This window comes from Carassius gibelio, chromosome A3 (assembly GCF_023724105.1).
Source record: "Carassius gibelio isolate Cgi1373 ecotype wild population from Czech Republic chromosome A3, carGib1.2-hapl.c, whole genome shotgun sequence".
Lineage (NCBI taxonomy): Eukaryota > Metazoa > Chordata > Actinopteri > Cypriniformes > Cyprinidae > Carassius > Carassius gibelio.
Window position 1 is genome coordinate 1,327,492 of NC_068373.1, and position 19,005 is coordinate 1,346,496.

The 19,005-nt window shown below is 39.7% G+C and overlaps 22 pseudogenes; all 22 read right to left on the reverse strand.

Annotated features, from left to right (window-relative positions):
• Positions 1-428: 428 nt before the first annotated feature.
• On the reverse strand, positions 429-547 carry LOC127963228 (uncharacterized; annotated as a pseudogene).
• An 84-nt stretch (positions 548-631) lies between these two features.
• Positions 632-750, reverse strand: LOC127959332 (uncharacterized; annotated as a pseudogene).
• Positions 751-1,452: 702 nt separating this feature from the next.
• LOC127957758 (uncharacterized) lies at positions 1,453-1,571 on the reverse strand (annotated as a pseudogene).
• Positions 1,572-2,406: 835 nt separating this feature from the next.
• On the reverse strand, positions 2,407-2,525 carry LOC127963309 (uncharacterized; annotated as a pseudogene).
• Positions 2,526-3,297: 772 nt separating this feature from the next.
• LOC127963232 (uncharacterized) lies at positions 3,298-3,416 on the reverse strand (annotated as a pseudogene).
• Positions 3,417-3,500: 84 nt separating this feature from the next.
• LOC127959376 (uncharacterized) lies at positions 3,501-3,619 on the reverse strand (annotated as a pseudogene).
• Positions 3,620-4,321: 702 nt separating this feature from the next.
• On the reverse strand, positions 4,322-4,440 carry LOC127957819 (uncharacterized; annotated as a pseudogene).
• An 835-nt stretch (positions 4,441-5,275) lies between these two features.
• On the reverse strand, positions 5,276-5,394 carry LOC127963356 (uncharacterized; annotated as a pseudogene).
• Positions 5,395-6,369: 975 nt separating this feature from the next.
• On the reverse strand, positions 6,370-6,488 carry LOC127959428 (uncharacterized; annotated as a pseudogene).
• A 702-nt stretch (positions 6,489-7,190) lies between these two features.
• On the reverse strand, positions 7,191-7,309 carry LOC127957873 (uncharacterized; annotated as a pseudogene).
• A 1,600-nt stretch (positions 7,310-8,909) lies between these two features.
• Positions 8,910-9,028, reverse strand: LOC127962351 (uncharacterized; annotated as a pseudogene).
• Positions 9,029-9,792: 764 nt separating this feature from the next.
• On the reverse strand, positions 9,793-9,911 carry LOC127961399 (uncharacterized; annotated as a pseudogene).
• An 854-nt stretch (positions 9,912-10,765) lies between these two features.
• Positions 10,766-10,884, reverse strand: LOC127961534 (uncharacterized; annotated as a pseudogene).
• A 1,327-nt stretch (positions 10,885-12,211) lies between these two features.
• Positions 12,212-12,330, reverse strand: LOC127957932 (uncharacterized; annotated as a pseudogene).
• An 852-nt stretch (positions 12,331-13,182) lies between these two features.
• LOC127961442 (uncharacterized) lies at positions 13,183-13,301 on the reverse strand (annotated as a pseudogene).
• A 766-nt stretch (positions 13,302-14,067) lies between these two features.
• LOC127961405 (uncharacterized) lies at positions 14,068-14,186 on the reverse strand (annotated as a pseudogene).
• Positions 14,187-14,270: 84 nt separating this feature from the next.
• LOC127957977 (uncharacterized) lies at positions 14,271-14,389 on the reverse strand (annotated as a pseudogene).
• Positions 14,390-15,235: 846 nt separating this feature from the next.
• Positions 15,236-15,354, reverse strand: LOC127961596 (uncharacterized; annotated as a pseudogene).
• An 835-nt stretch (positions 15,355-16,189) lies between these two features.
• Positions 16,190-16,308, reverse strand: LOC127963413 (uncharacterized; annotated as a pseudogene).
• A 772-nt stretch (positions 16,309-17,080) lies between these two features.
• On the reverse strand, positions 17,081-17,199 carry LOC127963234 (uncharacterized; annotated as a pseudogene).
• An 84-nt stretch (positions 17,200-17,283) lies between these two features.
• Positions 17,284-17,402, reverse strand: LOC127959476 (uncharacterized; annotated as a pseudogene).
• Positions 17,403-18,104: 702 nt separating this feature from the next.
• LOC127958032 (uncharacterized) lies at positions 18,105-18,223 on the reverse strand (annotated as a pseudogene).
• Positions 18,224-19,005: the final 782 nt, after the last annotated feature.

Here is a 19,005-nt window from a genome sequence, read left to right on the forward strand (position 1 = left end):
AAAAATATTACAGCAACTGGTATTCCGAGGTGGTCTCCCATCCAAGCACTAAACAGGTCCATACCTCCTAAGATTCAAAGATTGGGCATTGACTCTTTTTTTTTTTTTTTTTGCAAGATTATTATGTAATTAGTAAAAATTGCCAAAAATATTATAGGAACTGGTATTTCCAGGCCGTCTCCCATCCAAGTACTAAACAGGCAAAACCTGCTATTATTCAGAGATCGGGCATTGACTTTTTTTTTTTTTTTCTAGATTATTACATTATTTGTGAAAAATTTCAAAAAATCTTAAAGCAACTGGTATTACCAGGGGGTCTCCCATCCAATTACTAACCAGGCCCATACATGCTAAGATTCAGATATTGGGCATTGACTCTTCTTTTTTTCTTGCAAGATTATTATATAATTTGTGAAAAATTTCCAAAAATCTTACAGCACCTGGTATTACTAGGCAGTCCCCCATCCGAGTACTATCCAGGCCCAAACCTGCTTAGCTTCCGAGCTCAGACATGATCTGGCATAGCCAGGGTGGTATGGCCATGAGCGAAGACTGCTGCAAAGAGAGAGCTATTTAAAGATCAGCCAATCTAATCGCCGGTACATTATATAAGTAGGAAAGAAAACCCTAAAGCTTAAAGCACCTGGTATTCCCTGGTGGTCTCCCATCTAAGTACCAACCAGGCCCAAACCTGCTTAGCTTCCGAGAGCAGACGAGATCAGGCATAGCCAGGTTGTTATGGTCGCAAGCGAAGGCTGCTACAAAGAGAGGACTATTTAAAGATCAGCCAATCAAATCGCCCATACATTAAGTAGGAATGAAAACCCAAAAGCTTACAGCACCTGGTATTCCGAGGCGGTCTCCCATCCAAGCACTAACCAGGCCAATATCTGCTAAGATTCAGAGATCGGGCATTGACTCTTTTTTTTTTTTTTTTTTTTAAGATTATTATATAATTAGTAATAAATTTCCAATAATATTAGAGCACCTGGTATTCCAAGGCGGTCTCCCATCCAAACACTAAACAGGTCCATAGCTGCTAAGATTCAAAGATTGGGCATTGACTCTTTTTTTTTCAAGATTATTATATTATTAGTACAAATTTCCAAAAATATTACAGCAACTGGTATTCCGAGGCGGTCTCCCATCCAATTAATAACCAGGCCCATACCTGCTAAGATTCAAAGATTGGGCATTGACTCTTTTCTTTTTTCTTGCAAGATTATTATAGAATTTGTGAAAAATTTGCACAAATCTTACAGCACCTGGTATTACTAGGCAGTTCCCCATCCAAGTACTAACCAGGCCCAAACCTGCTTAGCTTCCGAGCTCAGACATTATCTGGCATAGCCAGGGTGGTATGGCCATAAGCGTAGACTGCTGCAAAGAGTGGACTATTTAAAGATCAGCCAATCAAATCGCCCATACATTAAGTAGGAAAGAAAGCCCTAAAGCTTAAAGCACCTGGTATTCCCAGGCGGTCTCCCATCTAAGTACCAACCAGGCCCAAACCTGCTTAGCTTCCGAGAGCAGACGAGATCAGGCATAGCCAGGTTGTTATGGTCGCAAGCGAAGGCTGCTGCAAAGAGAGGACTATTTAAAGATCAGCCAATCAAATCGCCCATACATTAAGTAGGAATGAAAACCCAAAAGCTTACAGCACCTGGTATTCCGAGGCGGTCTCCCATCCAAGCACTAACCAGGCCAATACCTGCTAAGATTCAGAGATCGGGCATTGAATCTTTTTTAAGATTATTATATAACTAGTAATAAATTTCCAATAATATTAGAGCACCTGGTATTCCAAGGCGGTCTCCCATCCAAACACTAAACAGGTCCATAGCTGCTAAGATTCAAAGATTGGGCATTGACTCTTTTTTTTTTCAAGATTATTATATAATTAGTACAAATTTCCAAAAATATTACAGCAACTGGTATTCCGAGGCGGTCTCCCATCCAAGCACTAACCAGGCAAAACCTGCTATTATTCAGAGATCGGGCATTGACTTTTTTTTTTTTTTTTTCAAGATTATTATATAATTTGTGAAAAATGTGCAAAAATCTTAAAGCAACTGGTATTACCAGAGGGTCTCCTATCCAATTACTAACCAGGCCCATACCTGCTAAGATTCAGATATTGGGCATTGACTCTTTTCTTTTTTTCTTGCAAGATTATTATAGACTTTGTGAAAAATTAGCAAAAATCTTACAGCACCTGGTATTACTAGGCAGTACCCCATCCAAGTACTAACCAGGCCCAAACCTGCTTAGCTTCCGAGCTCAGACATTATCTGGCATAGCCAGGGTGGTATGGCCATAAGCGAAGACTGCTGCAAAGAGAGAGCTATTTAAAGATCAGCCAATCTAATCGCCGGTACATTATATAAGTAGGAAAGAAAACCCTAAAGCTTAAAGCACCTGGTATTCCCAGGCGGTCTCCCATCTAAGTACCAACCAGGCCAAAACCTGCTTAGCTTCCGAGAGCAGACGAGATCAGGCATAGCCAGGTTGTTATGGTCGCAAGCGAAGGCTGCTGCAAAGAGAGGACTATTTAAAGATCAGCCAATCAAATCGCCCATACATTAAGTAGGAATGAAAACCCAAAAGCTTACAGCACCTGGTATTCCGAGGCGGTCTCCCATCCAAGCACTAACCAGGCCAATACCTGCTAAGATTCAGTGATCGGGCATTGAATCTTTTTTTAAGATTATTATATAATTAGTAATAAATTTCCAATAATATTAGAGCACCTGGTATTCCAAGGCGGTCTCCCATTCAAACACTAAACAGGTCCATAGCTGCTAAGATTCAAAGATTGGGCATTGACTCTTTTTTTTTCAAGATTATTATATAATTAGTACAAATTTCCAAAAATATTACAGCAACTGGTATTCCGAGGTGGTCTCCCATCCAAGCACTAAACAGGTCCATACCTCCTAAGATTCAAAGATTGGGCATTGACTCTTTTTTTTTTTTTTTTTGCAAGATTATTATGTAATTAGTAAAAATTGCCAAAAATATTATAGGAACTGGTATTTCCAGGCCGTCTCCCATCCAAGTACTAAACAGGCAAAACCTGCTATTATTCAGAGATCGGGCATTGACTTTTTTTTTTTTTTTCTAGATTATTACATTATTTGTGAAAAATTTCAAAAAATCTTAAAGCAACTGGTATTACCAGGGGGTCTCCCATCCAATTACTAACCAGGCCCATACATGCTAAGATTCAGATATTGGGCATTGACTCTTCTTTTTTTCTTGCAAGATTATTATATAATTTGTGAAAAATTTCCAAAAATCTTACAGCACCTGGTATTACTAGGCAGTCCCCCATCCGAGTACTATCCAGGCCCAAACCTGCTTAGCTTCCGAGCTCAGACATGATCTGGCATAGCCAGGGTGGTATGGCCATGAGCGAAGACTGCTGCAAAGAGAGAGCTATTTAAAGATCAGCCAATCTAATCGCCGGTACATTATATAAGTAGGAAAGAAAACCCTAAAGCTTAAAGCACCTGGTATTCCCTGGTGGTCTCCCATCTAAGTACCAACCAGGCCCAAACCTGCTTAGCTTCCGAGAGCAGACGAGATCAGGCATAGCCAGGTTGTTATGGTCGCAAGCGAAGGCTGCTACAAAGAGAGGACTATTTAAAGATCAGCCAATCAAATCGCCCATACATTAAGTAGGAATGAAAACCCAAAAGCTTACAGCACCTGGTATTCCGAGGCGGTCTCCCATCCAAGCACTAACCAGGCCAATATCTGCTAAGATTCAGAGATCGGGCATTGACTCTTTTTTTTTTTTTTTTTTTTAAGATTATTATATAATTAGTAATAAATTTCCAATAATATTAGAGCACCTGGTATTCCAAGGCGGTCTCCCATCCAAACACTAAACAGGTCCATAGCTGCTAAGATTCAAAGATTGGGCATTGACTCTTTTTTTTTCAAGATTATTATATTATTAGTACAAATTTCCAAAAATATTACAGCAACTGGTATTCCGAGGCGGTCTCCCATCCAATTAATAACCAGGCCCATACCTGCTAAGATTCAAAGATTGGGCATTGACTCTTTTCTTTTTTCTTGCAAGATTATTATAGAATTTGTGAAAAATTTGCACAAATCTTACAGCACCTGGTATTACTAGGCAGTTCCCCATCCAAGTACTAACCAGGCCCAAACCTGCTTAGCTTCCGAGCTCAGACATTATCTGGCATAGCCAGGGTGGTATGGCCATAAGCGTAGACTGCTGCAAAGAGTGGACTATTTAAAGATCAGCCAATCAAATCGCCCATACATTAAGTAGGAAAGAAAGCCCTAAAGCTTAAAGCACCTGGTATTCCCAGGCGGTCTCCCATCTAAGTACCAACCAGGCCCAAACCTGCTTAGCTTCCGAGAGCAGACGAGATCAGGCATAGCCAGGTTGTTATGGTCGCAAGCGAAGGCTGCTGCAAAGAGAGGACTATTTAAAGATCAGCCAATCAAATCGCCCATACATTAAGTAGGAATGAAAACCCAAAAGCTTACAGCACCTGGTATTCCGAGGCGGTCTCCCATCCAAGCACTAACCAGGCCAATACCTGCTAAGATTCAGAGATCGGGCATTGAATCTTTTTTAAGATTATTATATAACTAGTAATAAATTTCCAATAATATTAGAGCACCTGGTATTCCAAGGCGGTCTCCCATCCAAACACTAAACAGGTCCATAGCTGCTAAGATTCAAAGATTGGGCATTGACTCTTTTTTTTTTCAAGATTATTATATAATTAGTACAAATTTCCAAAAATATTACAGCAACTGGTATTCCGAGGCGGTCTCCCATCCAAGCACTAACCAGGCAAAACCTGCTATTATTCAGAGATCGGGCATTGACTTTTTTTTTTTTTTTTTCAAGATTATTATATAATTTGTGAAAAATGTGCAAAAATCTTAAAGCAACTGGTATTACCAGAGGGTCTCCTATCCAATTACTAACCAGGCCCATACCTGCTAAGATTCAGATATTGGGCATTGACTCTTTTCTTTTTTTCTTGCAAGATTATTATAGACTTTGTGAAAAATTAGCAAAAATCTTACAGCACCTGGTATTACTAGGCAGTACCCCATCCAAGTACTAACCAGGCCCAAACCTGCTTAGCTTCCGAGCTCAGACATTATCTGGCATAGCCAGGGTGGTATGGCCATAAGCGAAGACTGCTGCAAAGAGAGAGCTATTTAAAGATCAGCCAATCTAATCGCCGGTACATTATATAAGTAGGAAAGAAAACCCTAAAGCTTAAAGCACCTGGTATTCCCAGGCGGTCTCCCATCTAAGTACCAACCAGGCCAAAACCTGCTTAGCTTCCGAGAGCAGACGAGATCAGGCATAGCCAGGTTGTTATGGTCGCAAGCGAAGGCTGCTGCAAAGAGAGGACTATTTAAAGATCAGCCAATCAAATCGCCCATACATTAAGTAGGAATGAAAACCCAAAAGCTTACAGCACCTGGTATTCCGAGGCGGTCTCCCATCCAAGCACTAACCAGGCCAATACCTGCTAAGATTCAGTGATCGGGCATTGAATCTTTTTTTAAGATTATTATATAATTAGTAATAAATTTCCAATAATATTAGAGCACCTGGTATTCCAAGGCGGTCTCCCATTCAAACACTAAACAGGTCCATAGCTGCTAAGATTCAAAGATTGGGCATTGACTCTTTTTTTTTCAAGATTATTATATAATTAGTACAAATTTCCAAAAATATTACAGCAACTGGTATTCCGAGGTGGTCTCCCATCCAAGCACTAAACAGGTCCATACCTCCTAAGATTCAAAGATTGGGCATTGACTCTTTTTTTTTTTTTTTTTGCAAGATTATTATGTAATTAGTAAAAATTGCCAAAAATATTATAGGAACTGGTATTTCCAGGCCGTCTCCCATCCAAGTACTAAACAGGCAAAACCTGCTATTATTCAGAGATCGGGCATTGACTTTTTTTTTTTTTTTCTAGATTATTACATTATTTGTGAAAAATTTCAAAAAATCTTAAAGCAACTGGTATTACCAGGGGGTCTCCCATCCAATTACTAACCAGGCCCATACATGCTAAGATTCAGATATTGGGCATTGACTCTTCTTTTTTTCTTGCAAGATTATTATATAATTTGTGAAAAATTTCCAAAAATCTTACAGCACCTGGTATTACTAGGCAGTCCCCCATCCGAGTACTATCCAGGCCCAAACCTGCTTAGCTTCCAAGCTCAGACATGATCTGGCATAGCCAGGGTGGTATGGCCATGAGCGAAGACTGCTGCAAAGAGAGAGCTATTTAAAGATCAGCCAATCTAATCGCCGGTACATTATATAAGTAGGAAAGAAAACCCTAAAGCTTAAAGCACCTGGTATTCCCTGGTGGTCTCCCATCTAAGTACCAACCAGGCCCAAACCTGCTTAGCTTCCGAGAGCAGACGAGATCAGGCATAGCCAGGTTGTTATGGTCGCAAGCGAAGGCTGCTACAAAGAGAGGACTATTTAAAGATCAGCCAATCAAATCGCCCATACATTAAGTAGGAATGAAAACCCAAAAGCTTACAGCACCTGGTATTCCGAGGCGGTCTCCCATCCAAGCACTAACCAGGCCAATATCTGCTAAGATTCAGAGATCGGGCATTGACTCTTTTTTTTTTTTTTTTTTTTAAGATTATTATATAATTAGTAATAAATTTCCAATAATATTAGAGCACCTGGTATTCCAAGGCGGTCTCCCATCCAAACACTAAACAGGTCCATAGCTGCTAAGATTCAAAGATTGGGCATTGACTCTTTTTTTTTCAAGATTATTATATTATTAGTACAAATTTCCAAAAATATTACAGCAACTGGTATTCCGAGGCGGTCTCCCATCCAATTAATAACCAGGCCCATACCTGCTAAGATTCAAAGATTGGGCATTGACTCTTTTCTTTTTTCTTGCAAGATTATTATAGAATTTGTGAAAAATTTGCACAAATCTTACAGCACCTGGTATTACTAGGCAGTTCCCCATCCAAGTACTAACCAGGCCCAAACCTGCTTAGCTTCCGAGCTCAGACATTATCTGGCATAGCCAGGGTGGTATGGCCATAAGCGTAGACTGCTGCAAAGAGTGGACTATTTAAAGATCAGCCAATCAAATCGCCCATACATTAAGTAGGAAAGAAAGCCCTAAAGCTTAAAGCACCTGGTATTCCCAGGCGGTCTCCCATCTAAGTACCAACCAGGCCCAAACCTGCTTAGCTTCCGAGAGCAGACGAGATCAGGCATAGCCAGGTTGTTATGGTCGCAAGCGAAGGCTGCTGCAAAGAGAGGACTATTTAAAGATCAGCCAATCAAATCGCCCATACATTAAGTAGGAATGAAAACCCAAAAGCTTACAGCACCTGGTATTCCGAGGCGGTCTCCCATCCAAGCACTAACCAGGCCAATACCTGCTAAGATTCAGAGATCGGGCATTGAATCTTTTTTAAGATTATTATATAACTAGTAATAAATTTCCAATAATATTAGAGCACCTGGTATTCCAAGGCGGTCTCCCATTCAAACACTAAACAGGTCCATAGCTGCTAAGATTCAAAGATTGGGCATTGACTCTTTTTTTTTTCAGGATTATTATATAATTAGTACAAATTTCCAAAAATATTACAGCAACTGGTATTCCGAGGCGGTCTCCCATCCAAGCACTAAACAGGTCTATACCTCCTAAGATTCAAAGATTGGGCATTGACTCTTTTTTTTTTTTTTTGCAAGATTATTATATAATTAGTAAAAATTGGCAAAAATATTACAGCAACTGGTATTTCCAGGCCGTCTCCCATCCAAGTACTAACCAGGCAAAACCTGCTATCATTCAGAGATCGGGCATTGACTTTTTTTTTTTTTTTCAAGATTATTATATAATTTGTGAAAAATTTGCAGAAATCTTAAAGCAACTGGTATTACTAGGCAGTCCCCCATCCGAGTACTAAACAGGCCCAAACCTGCTTAGCTTCCGAGCTCAGACATTATCTGGCATAGCCAGGGTGGTATGGCCATAAGCGAAGACTGCTGCAAAGAGAGAGCTATTTAAAGATCAGCCAATCAAATCGCCCATACATTAAGTAGGAATGAAAACCCAAAAGCTTACAGCACCTGGTATTCCGAGGCAGTCACCCATCCAAGCACTAACCAGGCCAATACCTGCTAAGATTCAGAGATCGGGCATTGATTCTTTTTTTTTTTTTTTTTTTTTTTTTAAGATTATTATATAATTAGTAATAAATTTCCAATAATATTAGATCACCTGGTATTCCAAGGCGGTCTCCCATCCAAACACTAAACAGGTCCATAGCTGCAAAGATTCAAAGATTGGGCATTGACTCTTTTTTTTTTTGCAAGATTATTATATAATTAGTACAAATTGCCAAAAATATTACAGCAACTGGTATTTCCAGGCCGTCTCCCATCCAAGTACTTACCAGGCAAAACCTGCTATTATTCAGAGATCGGGCATTGACTTTTTTTTTTTTTTCAAGATTGTTATATAATTTGTGAAAAATTTGCAAAAATCTTAAAGCAACTGGTATTACCAGAGGGTCTCCTATCCAATTACTAACCAGGCCCATACCTGCTAAGATTCAGATATTGGGCATTGACTCTTTTCTTTTTTTCTTGCAAGATTATTATAGAATTTGTGAAAAATTTCCAAAAATCTTACATCACCTGGTATTACTAGGCAGTCCCCATCCAAGTACTAACCAGGCCCAAACCTGCTTAGCTTCCGAGCTCAGACATTATCTGGCATAGCCAGGGTGGTATGGCCATAAGCGAAGACTGCTGCAAAGAGAGAGCTATTTAAAGATCCGCCAATCTAATCGCCGGTACATTATATAAGTAGGAAAGAAAACCCTAAAGCTTAAAGCACCTGGTATTCCCAGGCGGTCTCCCATCTAAGTACCAACCAGGCCCAAACCTTCTTAGCTTCCGAGAGCAGACGAGATCAGGCATAGCCAGGTTGTTATGGTCGCAAGCGAAGGCTGCTGCAAAGAGAGGACTATTTAAAGATCAGCCAATCAAATCGCCCATACATTAAGTAGGAATGAAAACCCAAAAGCTTACAGCACCTGGTATTCCGAGGCGGTCTCCCATCCAAGCACTAACCAGGCCAATATCTGCTAAGATTCAGAGATCGGGCATTGAATCTTTTTTAAGATTATTATATAATTAGTAATAAATTTCCAATAATATTAGAGCACCTGGTATTCCAAGGCGGTCTCCCATCCAAACACTAAACAGGTCCATAGCTGCTAAGATTCAAAGATTGGGCATTGACTCTTTTTTTTTCAAGATTATTATATAATTAGTACAAATTTCCAAAAATATTACAGCAACTGGTATTCCGAGGCGGTCTCCCATCCAAGCACTAAACAGGTCCATACCTCCTAAAATTCAAAGATTGGGCATTGACTCTTTTTTTTTGCAAGATTATTATGTAATTATTAAAAATTGCCAAAAATATTATAGGAACTGGTATTTCCAGGCCGTCTCCCATCCAAGTACTAACCAGGCAAAACCTGCTATTATTCAGAGATCGGGCATTGACTTTTTTTTTTTTTTTCAAGATTATTACATAATTTGTGAAAAATTTCAAAAAATCTTAAAGCAACTGGTATTACCAGGGGGTCTCCCATCCAATTACTGAACCAGGCCCATACATGCTAAGATTCAGATATTGGGCATTGACTCTTCTTTTTTTCTTGCAAGATTATTATATAATTTGTGAAAAATTTCCAAAAATCTTACAGCACCTGGTATTACTAGGCAGTCCCCCATCCGAGTACTATCCAGGCCCAAACCTGCTTAGCTTCCGAGCTCAGACATGATCTGGCATAGCCAGGGTGGTATGGCCATAAGCGAAGACTGCTGCAAAGAGAGAGCTATTTAAAGATCAGCCAATCTAATCGCCGGTACATTATATAAGTAGGAAAGAAAACCCTAAAGCTTAAAGCACCTGGTATTCCCAGGCGGTCTCCCATCCAAGCACTAACCAGGCCAATACCTGCTAAGATTCAGAGATCGGGCATTGACTCTTTTTTTTTTTTTTTTTTTTTAGATTATTATATATTTAGTAATAAATTTCCAATAATATTAGAGCACCTGGTATTCCAAGGCGGTCTCCCATCCAAACACTAAACAGGTCCATAGCTGCAAAGATTCAAAGATTGGGCATTGACTCTTTTTTTTTTTGCAAGATTATTATATAATTAGTACAAATTGCCAAAAATATTACAGCAACTGGTATTTCCAGGCCGTCTCCCATCCAAGTACTTACCAGGCAAAACCTGCTATTATTCAGAGATCGGGCATTGACTTTTTTTTTTTTTTTTCAAGATTATTATATAATTTGTGAAAAATTTGCAAAAATCTTAAAGCAACTGGTATTACCAGAGGGTCTCCTATCCAATTACTAACCAGGCCCATACCTGCTAAGATTCAGATATTGGGCATTGACTCTTTTCTTTTTTTCTTGCAAGATTATTATAGAATTTGTGAAAAATTTCCAAAAATCTTACATCACCTGGTATTACTAGGCAGTCCCCCATCGAAGTACTAACCAGGCCCAAACCTGCTTAGCTTCCGAGCTCAGACATTATCTGGCATAGCCAGGGTGGTATGGCCATAAGCGAAGACTGCTGCAAAGAGAGAGCTATTTAAAGATCCGCCAATCTAATCGCCTGTACATTATATAAGTAGGAAAGAAAACCCTAAAGCTTAAAGCACCTGGTATTCCCAGGCGGTCTCCCATCTAAGTACCAACCAGGCCCAAACCTGCTTAGCTTCCGAGAGCAGACGAGATCAGGCATAGCCATGTTGTTATGGTCGCAAGCGAAGGCTGCTGCAAAGAGAGGACTATTTAAAGATCAGCCAATCAAATCGCCCATACATTAAGTAGGAATGAAAACCCAAAAGCTTACAGCACCTGGTATTCCGAGGCGGTCTCCCATCCAATTACTAACCAGGCCCATACCTGCTAAGATTCAGATATTGTGCATAGACTCTTCTTTTTTTCTTGTAAGATTATTATATAATTTGTGAAAAATTTCCAAAAATCTTAAAGCACCTGGTATTACTAGGCAGTCCCCCATCCTAGTACTATCCAGGCCCAAACCTGCTTAGCTTCCGAGCTCAGACATGATCTGGCATAGCCAGGGTGGTATGGTCGCAAGCGAAGGCTGCTGGAAAGAGAGGACTATTTAAAGATCAGCCAATCAAATCGCCCATACATTAAGTAGGAATGAAAACCCAAAAGCTTACAGCACCTGGTATTCCGAGGCGGTCTCCCATCCAAGCACTAACCAGGCCAATACCTGCTAAGATTCAGAGATCGGGCATTGATTCTTTTTTTTTTTTTTTTTTTTTTTTAGATTGTTATATAATTAGTAATAAATTTCCAATAATATTAGAGCACCTGGTATTCCAAGGCGGTCTCCTATCCAAACACTAAACAGGTCCATAGCTGCTAAGATTCAAAGATTGGGCATTGACTCTTTTGTTTTTTGCAAGATTATTATATAATTAGTACAAATTTCCAAAAATATTACAGCAACTGGTATTCCGAGGCGGTCTCCCATCCAAGCACTAAATAGGTCTATACCTCCTAAGATTCAAAGATTGGGCATTGACTCTTTTTTTTTTGCAAGATTATTATATAATTAGTAAAAATTGCCTAAAATATTACAGCAACTGGTATTTCCAGGCCGTCTCCCATCCAAGTACTAACCAGGCAAAACCTGCTATTATTCAGAGATCGGGCATTGACTTTTTTTTTTTTTTTTAAGATTATTATATAATTTGTGAAAAATTTGCAGAAATCTTAAAGCAACTGGTATTACCAGGGGGTCTCCCATCCAATTACTAACCAGGCCCATACATGCTAAGATTCAGATATTGGGCATTGACTCTTCTTTTTTTCTTGCAAGATTATTATATAATTTGTGAAAAATTTCCAAAAATCTTACAGCACCTGGTATTACTAGGCAGTCCCCCATCCGAGTACTATCCAGGCCCAAACCTGCTTAGCTTCCGAGCTCAGACATTATCTGGCATAGCCAGGGTGGTATGGCCATAAGCGAAGACTGCTGCAAAGAGAGAGCTATTTAAAGATCAGCCAATCTAATCGCCGGTACATTATATAAGTAGGAAAGAAAACCCTAAAGCTTAAAGCACCTGGTATTCCCAGGCGGTCTCCCATCTAAGTACCAACCAGGCCCAAACCTGCTTAGCTTCCGAGAGCAGACGAGATCAGGCATAGCCAGGTTGTTATGGTCGCAAGCGAAGACTTCTGGAAAGAGAGGACTATTTAAAGATCAGCCAATCAAATCGCCCATACATTAAGTAAGAATGAAAACCCAAAAGCTTACAGCACCTGGTATTCCGAGGCAGTCACCCATCCAAGCACTAACCAGGCCAATACCTGCTAAGATTCAGAGATCGGGCATTGATTCTTTTTTTTTTTTTTTTCTTTTTTTTTTAAGATTATTATATAATTAGTAATAAATTTCCAATAATATTAGATCACCTGGTATTCCAAAGCGGTCTCCCATCCAAACACTAAACAGGTCCATAGCTGCAAAGATTCAAAGATTGGGCATTGACTCTTTTTTTTTTTGCAAGATTATTATATAATTAGTACAAATTGCCAAAAATATTACAGCAACTGGTATTTCCAGGCCGTCTCCCATCCAAGTACTAACCAGGCAAAACCTGCTATTATTCAGAGATCGGGCATTGACTTTTTTTTTTTTCAAGATTATTATATAATTTGTGAAAAATTTGCAAAAATCTTAAAGCAACTGGTATTACCAGAGGGTCTCCTATCCAATTACTAACCAGGCCCATACCTGCTAAGATTCAGATATTGGGCATTGACTCTTTTCTTTTTTTCTTGCAAGATTATTATAGAATTTGTGAAAAATTTCCAAAAATCTTACATCACCTGGTATTACTAGGCAGTCCCCATCCAAGTACTAACCAGGCCCAAACCTGCTTAGCTTCCGAGCTCAGACATTATCTGGCATAGCCAGGGTGGTATGGCCATAAGCGAAGACTGCTGCAAAGAGAGAGCTATTTAAAGATCCGCCAATCTAATCGCCGGTACATTATATAAGTAGGAAAGAAAACCCTAAAGCTTAAAGCACCTGGTATTCCCAGGCGGTCTCCCATCTAAGTACCAACCAGGCCCAAACCTTCTTAGCTTCCGAGAGCAGACGAGATCAGGCATAGCCAGGTTGTTATGGTCACAAGCGAAGGCTGCTGCAAAGAGAGGACTATTTAAAGATCAGCCAATCAAATCGCCCATACATTAAGTAGGAATGAAAACCCAAAAGCTTACAGCACCTGGTATTCCGAGGCGGTCTCCCATCCAAGCACTAACCAGGCCAATATCTGCTAAGATTCAGAGATCGGGCATTGAATCTTTTTTAAGATTATTATATAATTAGTAATACATTTCCAATAATATTAGAGCACCTGGTATTCCAAGGCGGTCTCCCATCCAAACACTAAACAGGTCCATAGCTGCTAAGATTCAAAGATTGGGCATTGACTCTTTTTTTTTCAAGATTATTATATAATTAGTACAAATTTCCAAAAATATTACAGCAACTGGTATTCCGAGGCGGTCTCCCATCCAAGCACTAAACAGGTCCATACCTCCTAAAATTCAAAGATTGGGCATTGACTCTTTTTTTTTGCAAGATTATTATGTAATTATTAAAAATTGCCAAAAATATTATAGGAACTGGTATTTCCAGGCCGTCTCCCATCCAAGTACTAACCAGGCAAAACCTGCTATTATTCAGAGATCGGGCATTGACTTTTTTTTTTTTTTTTTCAAGATTATTACATAATTTGTGAAAAATTTCAAAAAATCTTAAAGCAACTGGTATTACCAGGGGGTCTCCCATCCAATTACTGAACCAGGCCCATACATGCTAAGATTCAGATATTGGGCATTGACTCTTCTTTTTTTCTTGCAAGATTATTATATAATTTGTGAAAAATTTCCAAAAATCTTACAGCACCTGGTATTACTAGGCAGTCCCCCATCCGAGTACTATCCAGGCCCAAACCTGCTTAGCTTCCGAGCTCAGACATGATCTGGCATAGCCAGGGTGGTATGGCCATAAGCGAAGACTGCTGCAAAGAGAGAGCTATTTAAAGATCAGCCAATCTAATCGCCGGTACATTATATAAGTAGGAAAGAAAACCCTAAAGCTTAAAGCACCTGGTATTCCCAGGCGGTCTCCCATCTAAGTACCAACCAGGCCCAAACCTGCTTAGCTTCCGAGAGCAGACGAGATCAGGCATAGCCAGGTTGTTATGGTCGCAAGCGAAGTCTGCTGGAAAGAGAGGACTATTTAAAGATCAGCCAATCAAATCGCCCATACATTAAGTAGGAATGAAAACCCAAAAGCTTACAGCACCTGGTATTCCGAGGCGGTCTCCCATCCAAGCACTAACCAGGCCAATACCTGCTAAGATTCAGAGATCGGGCATTGACTCTTTTTTTTTTTTTTTTTTAGATTATTATATATTTAGTAATAAATTTCCAATAATATTAGAGCACCTGGTATTCCAAGGCGGTCTCCCATCCAAACACTAAACAGGTCCATAGCTGCAAAGATTCAAAGATTGGGCATTGACTCTTTTTTTTTTGCAAGATTATTATATAATTAGTACAAATTGCCAAAAATATTACAGCAACTGGTATTTCCAGGCCGTCTCCCATCCAAGTACTTACCAGGCAAAACCTGCTATTATTCAGAGATCGGGCATTGACTTTTTTTTTTTTTTTTCAAGATTATTATATAATTTGTGAAAAATTTGCAAAAATCTTAAAGCAACTGGTATTACCAGAGGGTCTCCTATCCAATTACTAACCAGGCCCATACCTGCTAAGATTCAGATATTGGGCATTGACTCTTTTCTTTTTTTCTTGCAAGATTATTATAGAATTTGTGAAAAATTTCCAAAAATCTTACATCACCTGGTATTACTAGGCAGTCCCCCATCGAAGTACTAACCAGGCCCAAACCTGCTTAGCTTCCGAGCTCAGACATTATCTGGCATAGCCAGGGTGGTATGGCCATAAGCGAAGACTGCTGCAAAGAGAGAGCTATTTAAAGATCCGCCAATCTAATCGCCGGTACATTATATAAGTAGGAAAGAAAACCCTAAAGCTTAAAGCACCTGGTATTCCCAGGCGGTCTCCCATCTAAGTACCAACCAGGCCCAAACCTGCTTAGCTTCCGAGAGCAGACGAGATCAGGCATAGCCATGTTGTTATGGTCGCAAGCGAAGGCTGCTGCAAAGAGAGGACTATTTAAAGATCAGCCAATCAAATCGCCCATACATTAAGTAGGAATGAAAACCCAAAAGCTTACAGCACCTGGTATTCCGAGGCGGTCTCCCATCCAAGCACTAACCAGGCCAAAATCTGCTAAGATTCAGAGATCGGGCATTGAATCTTTTTTGAGATTATTATATAATTAGTAATAAATTTCCAATAATATTAGAGCACCTGGTATTCCAAGGCGGTCTCCCATCCAAACACTAAACAGGTCCATAGCTGCTAAGATTCAAAGATTGGGCATTGACTCTTTTTTTTTTCAAGATTATTATATAATTAGTACAAATTTCCAAAAATATTACAGCAACTGGTATTCCGAGGCGGTCTCCCATCCAAGCACTAACCAGGCAAAACCTGCTATTATTCAGAGATCGGGCATTGACTTTTTTTTTTTTTTTTTCAAGATTATTATATAATTTGTGAAAAATGTGCAAAAATCTTAAAGCAACTGGTATTACCAGAGGGTCTCCTATCCAATTACTAACCAGGCCCATACCTGCTAAGATTCAGATATTGGGCATTGACTCTTTTCTTTTTTTCTTGCAAGATTATTATAGACTTTGTGAAAAATTAGCAAAAATCTTACAGCACCTGGTATTACTAGGCAGTACCCCATCCAAGTACTAACCAGGCCCAAACCTGCTTAGCTTCCGAGCTCAGACATTATCTGGCATAGCCAGGGTGGTATGGCCATAAGCGAAGACTGCTGCAAAGAGAGAGCTATTTAAAGATCAGCCAATCTAATCGCCGGTACATTATATAAGTAGGAAAGAAAACCCTAAAGCTTAAAGCACCTGGTATTCCCAGGCGGTCTCCCATCTAAGTACCAACCAGGCCAAAACCTGCTTAGCTTCCGAGAGCAGACGAGATCAGGCATAGCCAGGTTGTTATGGTCGCAAGCGAAGGCTGCTGCAAAGAGAGGACTATTTAAAGATCAGCCAATCAAATCGCCCATACATTAAGTAGGAATGAAAACCCAAAAGCTTACAGCACCTGGTATTCCGAGGCGGTCTCCCATCCAAGCACTAACCAGGCCAATACCTGCTAAGATTCAGTGATCGGGCATTGAATCTTTTTTTAAGATTATTATATAATTAGTAATAAATTTCCAATAATATTAGAGCACCTGGTATTCCAAGGCGGTCTCCCATTCAAACACTAAACAGGTCCATAGCTGCTAAGATTCAAAGATTGGGCATTGACTCTTTTTTTTTCAAGATTATTATATAATTAGTACAAATTTCCAAAAATATTACAGCAACTGGTATTCCGAGGTGGTCTCCCATCCAAGCACTAAACAGGTCCATACCTCCTAAGATTCAAAGATTGGGCATTGACTCTTTTTTTTTTTTTTTTTGCAAGATTATTATGTAATTAGTAAAAATTGCCAAAAATATTATAGGAACTGGTATTTCCAGGCCGTCTCCCATCCAAGTACTAAACAGGCAAAACCTGCTATTATTCAGAGATCGGGCATTGACTTTTTTTTTTTTTTTCTAGATTATTACATTATTTGTGAAAAATTTCAAAAAATCTTAAAGCAACTGGTATTACCAGGGGGTCTCCCATCCAATTACTAACCAGGCCCATACATGCTAAGATTCAGATATTGGGCATTGACTCTTCTTTTTTTCTTGCAAGATTATTATATAATTTGTGAAAAATTTCCAAAAATCTTACAGCACCTGGTATTACTAGGCAGTCCCCCATCCGAGTACTATCCAGGCCCAAACCTGCTTAGCTTCCGAGCTCAGACATGATCTGGCATAGCCAGGGTGGTATGGCCATGAGCGAAGACTGCTGCAAAGAGAGAGCTATTTAAAGATCAGCCAATCTAATCGCCGGTACATTATATAAGTAGGAAAGAAAACCCTAAAGCTTAAAGCACCTGGTATTCCCTGGTGGTCTCCCATCTAAGTACCAACCAGGCCCAAACCTGCTTAGCTTCCGAGAGCAGACGAGATCAGGCATAGCCAGGTTGTTATGGTCGCAAGCGAAGGCTGCTACAAAGAGAGGACTATTTAAAGATCAGCCAATCAAATCGCCCATACATTAAGTAGGAATGAAAACCCAAAAGCTTACAGCACCTGGTATTCCGAGGCGGTCTCCCATCCAAGCACTAACCAGGCCAATATCTGCTAAGATTCAGAGATCGGGCATTGACTCTTTTTTTTTTTTTTTTTTTTAAGATTATTATATAATTAGTAATAAATTTCCAATAATATTAGAGCACCTGGTATTCCAAGGCGGTCTCCCATCCAAACACTAAACAGGTCCATAGCTGCTAAGATTCAAAGATTGGGCATTGACTCTTTTTTTTTCAAGATTATTATATTATTAGTACAAATTTCCAAAAATATTACAGCAACTGGTATTCCGAGGCGGTCTCCCATCCAATTAATAACCAGGCCCATACCTGCTAAGATTCAAAGATTGGGCATTGACTCTTTTCTTTTTTCTTGCAAGATTATTATAGAATTTGTGAAAAATTTGCACAAATCTTACAGCACCTGGTATTACTAGGCAGTTCCCCATCCAAGTACTAACCAGGCCCAAACCTGCTTAGCTTCCGAGCTCAGACATTATCTGGCATAGCCAGGGTGGTATGGCCATAAGCGTAGACTGCTGCAAAGAGTGGACTATTTAAAGATCAGCCAATCAAATCGCCCATACATTAAGTAGGAAAGAAAGCCCTAAAGCTTAAAGCACCTGGTATTCCCAGGCGGTCTCCCATCTAAGTACCAACCAGGCCCAAACCTGCTTAGCTTCCGAGAGCAGACGAGATCAGGCATAGCCAGGTTGTTATGGTCGCAAGCGAAGGCTGCTGCAAAGAGAGGACTATTTAAAGATCAGCCAATCAAATCGCCCATACATTAAGTAGGAATGAAAACCCAAAAGCTTACAGCACCTGGTATTCCGAGGCGGTCTCCCATCCAAGCACTAACCAGGCCAATACCTGCTAAGATTCAGAGATCGGGCATTGAATCTTTTTTAAGATTATTATATAACTAGTAATAAATTTCCAATAATATTAGAGCACCTGGTATTCCAAGGCGGTCTCCCATCCAAACACTAAACAGGTCCATAGCTGCTAAGATTCAAAGATTGGGCATTGACTCTTTTTTTTTTCAAGATTATTATATAATTAGTACAAATTTCCAAAAATATTACAGCAACTGGTATTCCGAGGCGGTCTCCCATCCAAGCACTAACCAGGCAAAACCTGCTATTATTCAGAGATCGGGCATTGACTTTTTTTTTTTTTTTTTCAAGATTATTATATAATTTGTGAAAAATGTGCAAAAATCTTAAAGCAACTGGTATTACCAGAGGGTCTCCTATCCAATTACTAACCAGGCCCATACCTGCTAAGATTCAGATATTGGGCATTGACTCTTTTCTTTTTTTCTTGCAAGATTATTATAGACTTTGTGAAAAATTAGCAAAAATCTTACAGCACCTGGTATTACTAGGCAGTACCCCATCCAAGTACTAACCAGGCCCAAACCTGCTTAGCTTCCGAGCTCAGACATTATCTGGCATAGCCAGGGTGGTATGGCCATAAGCGAAGACTGCTGCAAAGAGAGAGCTATTTAAA